The 15,618-nt window shown below is 32.1% G+C and overlaps 2 non-coding genes across 2 annotated transcripts; both read right to left on the bottom strand.

Moving 5' to 3' along the window:
- Positions 1-6,771: 6,771 nt before the first annotated feature.
- Positions 6,772-6,890, bottom strand: LOC149409786 (5S ribosomal RNA). Its single transcript, XR_016305116.1, has one exon. It is a non-coding gene; the product is annotated as a 5S ribosomal RNA (ribosomal RNA).
- A 322-nt stretch (positions 6,891-7,212) lies between these two features.
- On the bottom strand, positions 7,213-7,331 carry LOC149409785 (5S ribosomal RNA). The gene has a single exon (XR_016305118.1). It is a non-coding gene; the product is annotated as a 5S ribosomal RNA (ribosomal RNA).
- Positions 7,332-15,618: the final 8,287 nt, after the last annotated feature.

Genomic DNA, 15,618 nt, shown 5'->3' with positions numbered 1-15,618 from the left:
GATATTATCACATTGGGTCCACGTAGATTGACAAAGTTGCTTTATGTTTTAGTGACATCATTATCTGAATTTGACAGCCTTGCGTTTTTCCTTGTGGTATTCTCTCGGATGAATTTTAAAACACATTGTTTTCATTATTATTGTTCATAACTATTAAGTTGTTAAAATAGGTATTATTTATTTATTTAATGGCTCGCCAACAGAATACATCACATATTTTTTTACAGTAATTTACATTTATACATGGTTATAATAATGTTTCTAATTTTAGGTGAGCACATCATTCATCTCAATATTCTTTATGTAATAGTAATAATTAGAAATAGCATTAATAATTAGAAAGGGCTTTTCAGGTGATTTTATGACCGCAATTCACGGACCATAATTCACCGACCGCAATTCACAAACCACAATTCACAGACCACAATTAACCGACCACAATTCATAGACCGCAATTCACCGACCGCAATTCACCTACCGCAATTCACCTACTACAATTCACCGACCACAATTCACCGACTGCAATCCACAGACCGCAATTCACCGGCCGCAATTCACCGGCCGCAATTCACCTACTACAATTCACCGACCACAATTCACCAACTGCAATCCACAGACCGCAATTCACCTACTACAATTCACCGACCACGATTCGCAGACTGCAATCCACAGATCGCAATTCACGGGCCGCAATTCACCTACTACAATTCACTGACCACAATTCACCGACTGCAATCCACAGACCGCAATCAAAACCTCCTAGAAAACATACCATAAAAATTAGGAGGCTGCTTTGAATGAGTGTCCCGGCCTTCAGGAGGTTTTGGTTTAATGTGGACAGGCAATTTCTTTGTAGCATGTGAAGAAAAGTTGAAAATGCATGAGATTCTCTGCCATTGAAAGGGATGTTTTATGATTTTATTATTAGTTTCAGATGTACCAAATAAAAATGTATTAGTGGAAATAAGTTTAAATTTCTTATTCAGGATTTTTAAAACAAATTTATATTTAATTATTGAAGACAATATTAGCGGTTTTTAAACGAAAAATCAGAAAAGGATACGGTCACATCTACGACTCGAACCCAGGACCCTTGTCTTTCCGGGACACTTGTTTCAGATTTTCGTTTAAAAACCGCTAATATTGTCTTCAATAATTAAATATTACAATTTGAGGTTTTATTCAATAAAGTTATTCCGAAAAATAAATACAAATTTATATGTTTATATTGTAAATTATAACGCGCCACAACGTTAATGCTTTTTACAAAGATGTTTTTTTGTATCTGGAGAGCTAAATACATTCATATTAGTTTTCAATTCCTTGAATACACAAATCCAGTTCACAATAGAGATAGGCATAAATTCCATCTTAAATTTTCTAAATCTTTCTTTAACAACTAAATTAGCTTCAACATTTATAGAAAACCTACATTTACTGACACCATAATTCATAGTATCTCCCACCACCCTATCTCACATAAACACTCTTCTTTCCACCGCATGATTTACCGGCAAGACAGCATCCCTTTATCAAATGATAATATTTCTAATGCACTAATGCACTTACAATAAAAACAAATAGCTAACAATAACTGACATGACTCTGATCTAAATGATAAAATTCTCTCAAAAAAAATTCACCGCATCGTAACAAATATATTTCCAAATAATAACTTACCAACTTTTTTTTTATTGGCAATTTTTTTTTTAAATGTGGATGGTAATGGCTTATTTTAGGTATCATATTCGTAGTATAAATTATAGATAAAAATTCTCTCACTTCCAGATACTTTTTTACCCAGCTTTTGACATTTATTTTATACGAGTTTAGGTTTTGGCACATCTTGATGGAACTCCGCAAGGAATTAAACAATTTTGGACCAATATAATTAATGTGTCTTTGGGCTAGCCTAGTTTTGCAGTGAGGCACTGTGTACATGCATATGTAGTGTCTCTGGCTAGAACGATTTGGATTTTTACAGAAATTATAAGGACGAGTGTATATAAATTTAAGACATTGGACACAGTAGATCCGCCTCACATAATTTCAGTTTCCTGAAAGAATGGGTCGGTGGGATATATCTATATAATAATAATTTTAACTACCTAATGGCGTAGAATTTTATACAAAAGTAAATTCTCTTCCCTTATCACAACTAAACTTCCATCAGAAATAAGACCGGCCTTCTATACTAATAATAACTTAGCCAAACTTTTAATTATGGTAAAGACAAAGAAGAAAAGTGGTGTTTTTTTGGAGTTTGGTTTGTTTTTGGAATCCAGCAACAACCGATTGGACAGCTTAGAACTGATTTGTGCTCTGATAGTTTTGCCATTTCACCGTTTGCTTGGTTAGCAATTTTTTATATTACAAAATAATAAAAGATTTCAAATTATAACAGTATGCAAAATAAATATAATTTATTTTCTAAATTATTCTAACACTCCATAAGGTAAACTGCAGGAGCTTGTGTTTATGGGAGGAGTAAGTATATACAAAAATAAAATAATGCTTAAAAGGTGATGTGTAAACAATATTCAGTCTTATTAAATAACTACAAAAGTAAGCCAATATCCAAATTAACATAATTCAATATTTAAATTAACTACAAACATAATTCAATCTTTAAATTAACTACAAACATAATTCAATCTTCAAATTAACTAAAAAACATAATTCAATCTTTAAATTAACTACAAACATAATTCAATCTTCAAATAACCACAAACATAATTCAATCATCAAATTAACTACAAACATAATTCAATCTTCAAATTAACTAAAAAACATAATTCAATCTTTAAATTAACTAAAAAACATAATTCAGTCTTTAAATTAACTACAAACATAATTCAATCTTCAAATTAACTAAAAAAACATAATTCAATCTTTAAATTAACTACAAACATAATTCAATCTTCAAATAACTACAAACATAATTCAATGTTCAAATTAACTACAAACGTAATTCAATCTTCAAATTAACTGCAAACATTTAATATGCACAATTTTAGAGAATTAGTATCATAACAATAGCCAAAGTTGTTTTAAATGCTAGATGGTATAGATTAAGTATACATATATTAAGGGTACAACAAATCATTATCAAATTTCAGGAAGTTAATTTGCTTTTTGAATTGTTCACATTTCAAAGTTTCGGTTACCTTAATTTGGTTTCTGGACAATAATATATTGTACCATTTAACACCTAAATACAAATAGTGGTGCTGAGCAGTGGTGGTTCTTAGTATTGGGATGGCTATTGGGCCCTTTGTTTTGAATCTATTACTAATCTCATCTATGGGGCGAATTTTATTGATGAAATATTCTTTATAAATTTGATATAAGGCGTTTCTTTTATACAATTCTGTGATAGTTGGTACATTAAATTGCCGAAATATTTTAAAGTTGGGAATTCTTATGATTTCCTTAAGGCGATGCACTACGTCGTGTAATATTTTGAATCGAGCCGCCATCAATAACACTCCTTACGTAGCTGGCGATAAGGCTTAAATTCCCGCTTAACACCATCCAGCTGTTTTGATTTAAGCCAGAAAAAAACATAGCCAAAAAGTGCCTTTTATTTTATTTTGTGGATGTTCAGGCATAAATATTAATTTTTTTTCGATCATTTTATAAATAACTTGATTTGCCACATTATACAATAAAACTATAACCGAAAATGGGTTCGTAAGTATGAATATGCTTATAGGGTTCTTATAGTTTTATTTAATTCATTAGTAAGGAGTAGACTTGAAAGTGGGTCGGTGATTTGGAGTCCACACCAGGTCAAGTATTCTCTCATGTTGGAGAGAGTTCAGAAGAAATTCTTGAGATTTCTCTACATGAGGGAGTATGGCTACTACCCGTGGCTCTATCCCACTGACTTTCTTCTGGGTATACTCGGAATGAACTATCTACGGGTCAGGAGAGATGTGCGCATTGCTACACATTTCTTTAGACTGATTCGTGGATGGTTTGAAAACTCGGTCATCATGGAGAGCATTCATTTCTGTGTTCCCGATGGTTATCTCCGTCACCGACAACATAGACTATTTTATCTCCCGGTCTGCAGAACTAACTTGCCAATTGTCATGCCTGTGGGGAGAGCAATCTTGCTGTTGAACAGAATCAATTCGGATATCGACATGTTTGCCATCAATGAAGCTTCCTTTAAAAGGCAAGCTCTATTATCACTGGTATAATTGATATACACACTGTAAATATTAATCTTTTAATTCTTATTATAAAAATTATTTTAAAGACGCTTTGAAATGAACAATTTTGTAATGTTTTTGAAATTAATAAACAAATTGAATTGAATTGAATTGAATTGAAATTTTGAACTTTAAAGCAGTTTTCATAGGCCTTATAAATTATTTTTTTCTGGGCTTATAAAAAGACTTATGTAAAAAATACTCGATTATTTCAAAGGCCAAGATGTATTATACTCGCGGTATTTATCTAAAGCAACTGAAACATTTGTAGGCGACCAAATTTTCAAATCAAAAACACATGATTTTGAATTACTACGTAGTGCATCGCTTTAAGGATTTTGTTCCCCAATTGAATGGCGTGAATGTGGAAGAGCTCGCCGCAATCAATTTACTGAAGAAAACATTCGATAAGGGCATATTTTCGTGCTATGAATCTGTGAATTGACGTCTTCGTGATTTTTCTTTCGATTATTTTCTGTGGGGATATGCAAACTCGCTAGTCTACGTCAATAAACCAGAGACGTTGTCTAGGAAGCTAACATTCCCCACATCATTGCCGATATACAGTCCCAGCTGCTCGAAAATTAACCGGATAAGGTGTCTCATTCGAGAGGTGAATTTCTGATCGTCCTTATTGTGAAAAAATAAATATAATTTTACTATAAACATGGGGTACACCCCGCTACACATTGCTGTGGCTCAGTATGTCTGTGCAGATAGAGAAACATTAGAGCTGTTTAGTATTGAAACAGTTTTGAATAATATCTTCCATTTTTCCCATCATATACCTACTATCCATTTCCTTCCTTAAAAACAGCCCTACGCACACTTGAAAAGAAGAACATGATTTGTTGCATTGTAAATTGTCCCAAGTACAGCATTCGAATTCGTGTCGTGTAGCAAGAAGTTGCAATCGTAGTGTTCTCATTGTATTATTCACATGCTTTATGCTCGGTTTGCAAATATCAAAATCATATTAAAGATTATCTCGTTTCGGAGGAAATTTCACCCCGTGAACAGTGCAAGTTCGTCGACAGCCCTATTACCGGGATTCTGGGGAATTCAAGGTAGGCTGTTCCTTCATTCCACCTTTTCCCGTGATTTATTCAAAACCAATTGAATGAGCTCTTTTTTATTGTGGATTTGATTTACAGTTCATTTACGTGTAATAAAACACGTTACAAGAGTGTTTTGATTTTACGTCCAACAGATAACGCTGTTTTTCACAAAATGCATGTTCTCATAATATGTCACAGGTGACATCTATATTAATATATAAAAACACACGCGTATTCGAATGCTACGTTGTGTCAAAATTTCAAAGCAATCGATGAAGAGCTTTTGAAGATTTAAGATTTTTAATAAACGAACATTTGCATTTTTATTTATATGGACGGATGACAATATTTGATTTTTGAAAGGCTGACAAATAAAACCTCCTGATGCAAATAAAACTAGCTAGAATTACTAACATAATATCATGTGATCTATCACGAGTCTGCGATAGTATTACGTAGTTAACCTAGCTACTAGTTGTACGTAGAATAGTTATCCTAGTGATAGGCATTGGCTAATCACCACTTAACCGACGAGTTATTCCACAAGTTAGGTGGGAAGTGTCGTCGGCAGTTCACGTAAATCTTGGCGCACAAATTAAGCGTAGAGGCCTGCTTCAGAGTGATTTATTTTTAGAGTGATTAAAGGTCATAGATTAATGTCAATCTGGCGCGGTGGTCGGACTTTCATGGTGTTACCCGTGTAACAGTTAATCTGAATTTCTCTATTCGCAATAATTTGTATTTGATTCTAGAGTAATTCGAAATCTAGTGTAGATAATGATGTTGGAGCAGGTGGATGAGTTTATGTATTTGGGAAGTATGTTTATGAGAGATGGGAAGACTGACAGAGATATTGAAAGAAGGGTAAATGTAGGTGACTGACCACTGCTGCAGTCCACAGTGGAGTGCTGGTACCTACCCTGATGTATGGCAGTGTGGCATAGAACTGGCAGAGAAAGGATGAATGCTGTAGAAATGAGATCCTTGAGGCGTATGTGTTGTATAACCATGTATGATCATGTGAGAAATGTGGAGATCCGCAAAGAATGCAAGGCTGATGTGAGCGTAATGAATTATTTATATATATATATTTTTGAAGTGAAACTTCTTTACGCGCGTCATGCAATTTCGAGGAGTAAAACCAACTCATGACCGAAACGAAAATGCGGGACCGATTAAAGTTCATTTGATGTAGTAAAAGTTTTGAAGTAAAATATAAATGCTTCTTAGCTCATCTCGACAACTGGCGTTGGTGGTGTAATGGTCAGCATAGTTGCTTTCGAAGCAGTTGATCCGAGTTCGATTCTCGGCCATGGAATATTATTTTTTTGTTTTTAAGGAATTTTTTTTTTTTAATGGTTGACCATAATATCAATCCACTAAGTAATATTTTAGGCCTGTAGCATAATTGAAAAGTTAAAGAATGATATAAAATTTTTTATGATGTTAACGATAAAAAAATGAAAAAAAACATAAAATTAAAATAAAAAATGGGCCAACGGCACGCGGTGTTCCCAAGCGGTCACCCATCCAAGTACTGACCGCGCCCAATGTTGCTTAACTTCGGTGATCGGACGAGAACCGGTGTGTTCAAAATGGTATGGTCGTTGGCAAAAGTTAAACAATATTAATTTCTATTCTACCTGCCAATAAATATATGAAAATTAGTATAAAAAAGCCCTAATAATATTGAAAAAATTAGCAAGGTGTGTGCGAGGTTGATAAAAATAATCATTACATACGCGCTTGAAAAAGATCGTAATTACATTAATAAGTTTGTAGGAATTTTTTTTTTCAATGGTTGACCATAATATCAATCCACTAAGTAATATTTTAGGCCTGTAGCATACTTGAAAAGTTAAAGAATTTTATGATATTATTAATTATAGTAATGATAAAAAAATAAAAAAAACATGAAATTAAAATAAAAAATAGGCCAACGGCACGCGGTGTTCCCAAGCGGTCACCCATCCAAGTACTGACCGCGCCCAATGTTGCTTAACTTCGGTGATCGGACGAGAACCGGTGTGTTCAACATGGTATGGTCGTTGGCAAACGCTAAACAATATTAATTTCTACTCTACCTGCCAATAAATATATGAAAATTAGTATAAAAAAGCCCTAATAATACTGAAAACATTAGCAAGGTGTAAATATTATATACCTAGTTTAACTCACTCTCCTAACTCATCTTCGCTGTCTACAGGCAGAGCGCACGACTGTGGTCGTGAAGAACCGAGGTTCGATCCCCGCTTTAACTAATTTTTTTTTTCTTTTTTTATAACTTTTAATTTTTTTTATCACATGCTACTTATAAATATGTCAATAGACAGAAAAAAAGAGAGAATGAAATGAAAAGAGAGAGAGAGAAGAATACTAGAAGTTTCACTTCTGTCTTGCGTAGGCTTGACACACCCATTTTTTTTTTTATTATTATTTATACCCGCTAAACTGCCAAAGCAGGTCAGTTTAACAATATTAATAAATTACTAAAGCATACATATAACGAGAAATCACAATATTTAAAATAGACACAGAAGAATAACTTAAATAACTACAAAACAGAGACATATAAAAAAGAAACAATAGAATAACTTTTAACTTACTACAATACAAAATACAAAGACAGTCAGTTGTAACACAGGCAAATTACTCATATTCATATATATACAGATGCATAAGATTATAAACAATATCAGTATAAAAAAGCTTGAATTACTAACTATTTTTTAATTCGGTTGTGCAATTTGATTGAATTTTTATGTCCATTGGAATCTTATTAAATATGGTAGGCACACGATAAGAGAAAGTCTGTTGTCCGTATTAATTTTTGGAATGGACATACCTTCATTTCTATTGAATCTTGTGTAATGATCTACTTTTTCTTTGTATATTGAATCTGACGTTATGTTTTGACATATAATTACCATAATATTCCTCTTAAACTTATTATAATTAAGATTAAGAAAGGTACGCTTAGATGTTTTGGGCATGTAGAGGGAATGAACGAATAAAGGAGGGTATATGACGCAAATGTTAATTGCTAGAAGATGTCGGGAACGCCCGAGGAAGACGTGTCATGATCAAGTTAATCAGATACTTAATTCGGGCCATGTCAGGCACAAACACTCACACAAATACATATAGTTGAATTTCACTTTTGTTGTTTCACGAGAAAAGGGGATGGGAATGTTTTTTTTCGAACTATTATGTAAACAGTGACCTTCCTCTTATTTTGAAGGTCAAGTGTGAAAAATTTCATCAATCTCGAAATAAAACTGTAGGTTTGTATAAAAAACAATTCTAAACCGCCCGCTCAGACGTTCTTCTTAAATAGATAGATTATTTTTACAAAATTCTGTAAAAATGATTTTATTAAGCTTTTTTATTATTTATTGAGTTAGTTTATACAACATTTGAATATAAACAAGATAATATTTCATTTTTTAGCTTTAAATATTTTTACAATAAACATTACATTTCTTTTTAAATTCATTCATTCTTCAGACTTTCAGCCATTCATCATACATCTTTAGTCCTTTGTACATTAGGCAATTCTGTGATTTTGATTTCTTTATATGTGGCAATCTAATTCTATTTACATTTCTGGTTGAACATCTCTATTAAAATATTTCGGCATTTGGTTGTTCATGACTTCATGCACAAAAATTAACACATTAAATAACACTCTCTTTTTAATTGGAATCCAATTTAGCTGCTCTCTCATTTGATTTATGCTTGCGTATTTGCCTTTTCCCAGTATACATCTCATAGCTCTATTCTGTATAACATCCAGTTTGTTCAAATTTCCTTCGTTGGCCAAATATAACATAGTAGAGCAATAATCTAAATGTTGAGCAACTATAGTTTTAGCTACTGCAAGCGATGTTCTTTTTCAATTTATGATAAAAATAATACAAATAAGTCTCTCTTTTGCTTTTTCGTTGTACGATGTAGAACTGTAAGGCAGTATCGGTTTTTCACTCGGAATTAAAATCAAGCACAGCGTGAACAAAAAATATGAAAAAGCTAAGCTCTGTTCGCCAGTTTGGTTTTCTATACGTATCATTTATACATCCAAGTTACTACTGTGGAAAGCACGATACATTTCACCATGGTAGTCCGAATTAACTGTGTGTTTATTTCCTCCAAAGAATTAAAATATGTTTTTTTGTTTATATTTTATTTAAGGCGAAGCTTAATGCCAAATCACTATTTTGATTAATCTTTATAACGAATTGTTGTACATTATAAAAAACCAAGAAGCTTTAGATAAATTGAAGGTTTTCATATCACTTCGCTTGAGTAGAATACAAATAAAATAATAAATTACTCAATAAAACATATAAATGCAAACTACTAAAAAATATATTTTTTCAATGGAAATGTATGAACGCGTAAAGAAAACAACTTTTAAAAAATACAGTTTTATAGCTAAGATTATCTGTGACAGTTTCACTTGATTAACTTTTTTGTATACCAAGAATTTCCATATTTTTGGCTTATTTATTTTTATTTTATTTATTTTTATTTAAGTACATAAAACAGGCATGGTGCCCAAAAATTTACATACATGAATGTTTAAATACATAATAATAACAAAAATAGTAACAAAAGGAAAATGTAAGTAATATTAATATTAATCTATTATGATAATATGTAAGCTAAATATGCAAGTAAATAACAGATAAGAATGGGTAAAAGGTAAATACAAATATGTTCATAAACGATTTGTTATTGTCACACCTGTACTGGTGAGACACTGATTAGGTAGGTACAATGTTGCTTCTCTTTAAATAAAGGTCTTCATCACAATATCAGCTTAATATGATTAAAGGTAATACATGTTTTTGAAGTGTTTAAATTGATCATTAAAAATGTCTATTTCGTTATTAGAGCCATGTATAATGTTATAATTTCTTAATGTTCGCGGTACAGGGGAAAAATATCCTGTATTTGTGTGGTAGGCTTTAATATAGAAAATGTCTTTCATCCTCCTTGTTGATTTTCTTGATGGTATGTTGATGTTAATTTGGGATAAAATGTTTGGTGTATCAACTGATGCATGTATAATTTTGTGTAGGAGCAGTACGTCAGAAAGTTTACGTCTGACCGTCAGTGAGTGTAGTTTATAGTGCAAAATTCGGTCATTATATGTTCCAAATTGACCAGATAAACCTTCACGATAAGCAATTACACGGGTTAGTTTCCTTTGTATGGATTCAATCCTATAATTATGAATCTCATAATTGGGAGACCAAATTGTTGATGCGTATTCGAGAATACTTTGCACAATTGATTTATATAATGTTAAAGTTAATTCTGTACTTTTAAAACAATTCGTGATTCTTAGCGTTAATCCTAATACTTGTGATGCACTTTTTGAAATTGTATCTACATGTTTATTGAAGCTAAGTGACGAGTCAAATGCCACGCCTAAGTCTTTGATTGAAGTTGTGTTTTGTAAAGGGATATTGTTAATGTGATATGTGTTTGAGAATTTATTAATGTTCTTTATGAATGAAATTACGGCACATTTGTTTTCATTAAAATATAAATCATTTAGTGTGCACCATTCATGAAGTGATGATAAGTCTTTTTGCAAATCGGTGCAATCTTCTAATGATGTAGCTTCCTCTTAAATCCTAGTGGAGCACGCAGTGCTTCGCTATTGCTAATGTCTTTCTCAGGCGTCTCCAACTTCTTTCACCATTCACTACCACATACCACAATGTTACTGTTAAAAAACTACATTAATTCGACTCCGTATCTCATTCCAGTGCAGAGTTATTGCGTTAAGTATTCCTCGGGCGTCCCCGACTTCTTCTCCTGGCACTAATAAGATCAAACTTTAAAATGTGCAGCGATGTTTGTTGACTACTTTTCGAATTTTGATATAAAAAGAATATTGTTGTATCTTAAGGAAACTTCAACTCTTTTAAGAACGTAAAAACAATTAAATGTTAAAATAAGTTTTATTGTATTTTTTGTAAGTCCCAACTGCTCCCAACTATCTAGAGCCAGTGAGACATATATATGTATGAGACATAGGTATAGTATCCCCAATTGGGGTATGTTGTGAGGCTGAAGGTAATATAGGAAGGAGATGGAGAAGAAGAAGGTGGGGATATAGCTACCTGTCTATTCAGATCTGGTCACCATGCATGTCTAAAGCCATTTTGAGTATCTACTCGATCGTTGTCAGCAAGGCCGCGGAAAAAGTTCTTCAGTAACGTTACTGCATTGAGCTGAATTTTTAAATCGGGACATTTTACTTTTGTCTGGACATTTTAGGTTTTGTCGGGACATTTTATGATTTTTCGGGACATTTTAAGTTTTGTCAGGACATTTTAGTTTTTTTCGGGACATTTTAGGTTATTTCGGGACATTTTAAGTTTTGTCGGGACATTTTAAGTTTTGTCTGGACATTTTAGGTTTTTTCGGGATATTATAGGTTTTGTCGGATTCAAAGTTTTGTCTGGACATTTTAGGTTTGCCGGGACATTTTAAGTTTTGTCAGGCCAGAGGGCTCGATAATGATAACGGTCCCGTGTCAGAAATAATTGCTCATCTACAATAAAAGCGTTGCAAGCAAAATACGGAGTTGGTTACTTCGAGGTTTCCTCGGTAAACTAAAAATTATTTGCAAACTAAAGCTTCATAATTGGTAGTAACCGACCAAAGTTTAACTTCCGTTTTAGGCCGTAATTTGCCGAAACCAGCGTTCGTTATGTATCGGATATTTTTCAGCTCTACTCGGGCGCGTGCGATGCCTCTAGAATAATTTATATATTATTTTAAAAGAAGCTTGTATATTTGTAAACCATCCATTACGTTATTTTGATGTATCTCATAACGTTTAGCCAGCGTTACTAATGTAAGCGTCCGAAAATATTTTTTTCGACTTGAATACAAAACATCGACTTTTCTCAATTTTCTATGATTATAGTCTGCATGTATTATATATATAAACCTTACGGGAGAAATTCTCTAAATGATAGTGAAAACACTATCAAAATCCGTTGCGTAGTTTAGAAGAACTAAGCGCATAAACAGACAGACGCGGGTAGCGACTTTATTTTATACTATTTAGAGATTTCTAAAATTTACTTAACTGTTTCACCTCACTTTTTGATTGATTACTTGACTAAAACTGACAAAAAATAACAAATTAATAAATATAAATAAATAGTGAATTTATTTATATTTATGTGAAACAAGTTTCCGACATTCAACCTAACCTAACCTAACTGAACCTAACATAACCTAACCTTACTTAACCTAGCCGAACCTAACCTATACTAACCTAACCGATACTAACCTGTTCTAAACTAACCTAACCAAACCTATAATAACCAATACTAACCTAACCTAACCAATACTAACCTAACCTAACCTAACCTAACCAATACTAACCTAACCTAATCTAAGCTATACTTACCTCTTCTAACCTAACCTATACTAACCTAACCCAACCAATACTAACCTAACCTAACCAATACTAACCTAACCTATACTAACCTAACCGATACTAACCTGTTCTAAACTAACCTAACCAAACCTATAATAACCAATACTAACCTAACCTAACCAATACTAACCTAACCTAACCAATACTAACCTAACCTAATCTAAGCTATACTTACCTCTTCTAACCTAACCTATACTAACCTAACCCAACCAATACTAACCTAACCTAACCAATACTAACCTAACCTATACTAACCTAACCTATACTAACCTAGCCAATACTAACCTAACCTAACCTATACTAACCTAACCTATAATAAATTAACTCTTAAAAAATATTAATAAACAAGCCTAAATACCATTATTTAATTTTATTTTATTTCCAGATTCCGTCAAAATAGTACCAACTTAATTTGCATAGAGTAAATGGTAATAACACAACTTCTCGAATAGTTCAGGAATGCCAACATAAGAAAATGTCATCAACAGAAATTATGTTGGCTGTTATCCCATACAATTCCATATAACGAAAGCGAATGTTCAATTTACGTAATTAGAATGTTAAAATTAAAAATTTCTGCAGTGATTGATATATTACCACGCCCTTGAGGTTATTTTGCGCAAAATCGGCGCTTTACAAAATCATCCCAATTATTATTATTGATGGGTATAATATTCATAAGTTTAAAAAAAAATGTTCATTAAAAATTTTTTTTTAATTTCGGCTGAAAATCTATTTCATGTGAATCCCTAATTAGATATTAAAATATGGTTAGGTACCATACGTTGCTAAAGTCATTTCTCTCAGATTCTAAAAGTACCTGCTTACTTATCTATGTAACTCAACTAAAGAAACGAATTTAATAAATGCAAAGATAAGTTTGTCCATCTGACGTCTGTAGAGTAGTAAGGTCCTTTCATGGAAGTTAAAAGGTAAAGAGAATAAAAATAGTTTAATTTAGTCGTCAAGAAGTTAAATAATATTATAATCAAGGTCTTTGTGGATTAAAAAACATCCCCTTTAAATAATATATAAAATAGCATGTCTTTCGCTAGGAGTTGGGGATCACAGAGCTGTAGAGGACAACTGAAAGGATTTTTTTTTTTTTTTTTTTTTAGTTTTTTTTATTAGTAAAAAAAAAGATACACGAATTACATAATATAACAATTACATAATATAATTACACAATATAGTAGGTTATTAATTACATAATATAAGTATTCGATGTACCCCCATAAATAAGCAGGGCTTGTGTGTATGGGGGTGTTGTTATATTTGTTTATATTTGGTACGATTCAGTTCAACTGTTCGGAATACTTTTTAAGGTGGCTTTTGAATTCGTTTATATTTGCATTCATGTTTCTAATTTTTTCTTGTAATGAGTTAAAAAATTTAACTCCGAGATATTCATGATTAAAATGTATTATCAAAGATGGCCGCTTATCACATTTCAAACAAAATCTTACAGAATCTGATCGACATTTTTTTCGTGATTTTAAACTATGGAGATACGGAAAATTATAAATATAAATATATGTATATATATATATATATTTTTTTTTTATTAATACCCCAAACTAGGCAAATGCCCGTATTATGGTGGTAATAAATAAGAAAATATAAAAACATATAAAATAAAATATAAAAACAACTATACAATGTTGTCCATATATCGTTATACAAATGGTAAAACAAAAACAAAAATAATAAATATATTTACGATAATATGGATAAAGTCGGAATGAATTCACTTAATGGTCTTTCTTCAGTCAGACAATAATTTCTTTCAGGAAGCTTTCTGATTTCATTCTGCCACATTCTATGAGCCATACGGTTATTTGCTTTTGAAGAGGGCCTGCTTTAATCTTACTGCACTGCTGCTTGAACCCATTATACACCTTAGGAGCCAGAAATAACACGGAAACGTTGTCCAAACGATGTGTTCATTTTTGGTACTATCATCCTTTGTTCTGATCTTAGTCTTGTTGTGTAACTGTGATCTACAAGACTATGAAGTTTGGGATTGTTCGTATAGTACATTATGAGTGCATATATCATACAACAATATTCTAACTCCTATCGATGTGGTCTATTATTATTTTTAATTATTAATCAATGTTTACAAGACAAGGTTTTATGCGTAGCATAAAGGATAACATATAATAATTAGCCGCCTGAAATATCAATACAAATTGAAAATATCTCCTGAGTAAAAATAATTGCCGCCAACGGGAATCGAATTGAATTGAATTGAATTGCCTTCTGACGTCCGGTCAGTTGCTCTGGACCACTGAGCTATGTCGGCTTATTTCTAACCCGCCAAATAATTCAATATGTAATAAATAAGTCGACATAGCTCAGTGGTCCAGAGATATCAGAAGGTACTGGTTCAATTCCCGTTGGCGGCATTTATTTTTACTCGGGAGATATTTTCAATTTGTATTGATATTTCAGGCGACTAATTATTGCTTATAATTATTTAGAAACCCTATTCGCAGATTTCGGGGTGCCTCGAGTAGAGGATATCTTCAAGAAAAATGCAATTATCAAAATTTACAAGGATGATATCAATAAAAACTTTGAAACCCATCAAAGAGATATCAATACAACATCAAAATACCAAAATTTAATACCAAACATTAGCAAAACAATTGTATGTATTTAGGAATAAAGTATTTCAACAACCTTCCGAATTGAAATAAATAAATTAAAAGATATCAACAAACTGAATCTTAAAACTGAAGTTACACTTGTCAGGAATAATTAACTAAATAATTTGCTGTTTTTCCCTTTCTTCATATTTATTATTAGTCTATATTAATCTCTATTATATTTATATGTTTCTAATTACTCTCTTAATTGCTCAGTA

Source organism: Hesperophylax consimilis, chromosome 29 (genome assembly GCF_061612785.1).
Source record: "Hesperophylax consimilis isolate HC1 chromosome 29, BYU_Hcon_1.0, whole genome shotgun sequence".
Classification (NCBI taxonomy): Eukaryota; Metazoa; Arthropoda; class Insecta; order Trichoptera; family Limnephilidae; genus Hesperophylax; species Hesperophylax consimilis.
Note: the sequence above shows the minus strand (reverse complement) of the source record. Positions and strands in the feature narration are given on the sequence as shown.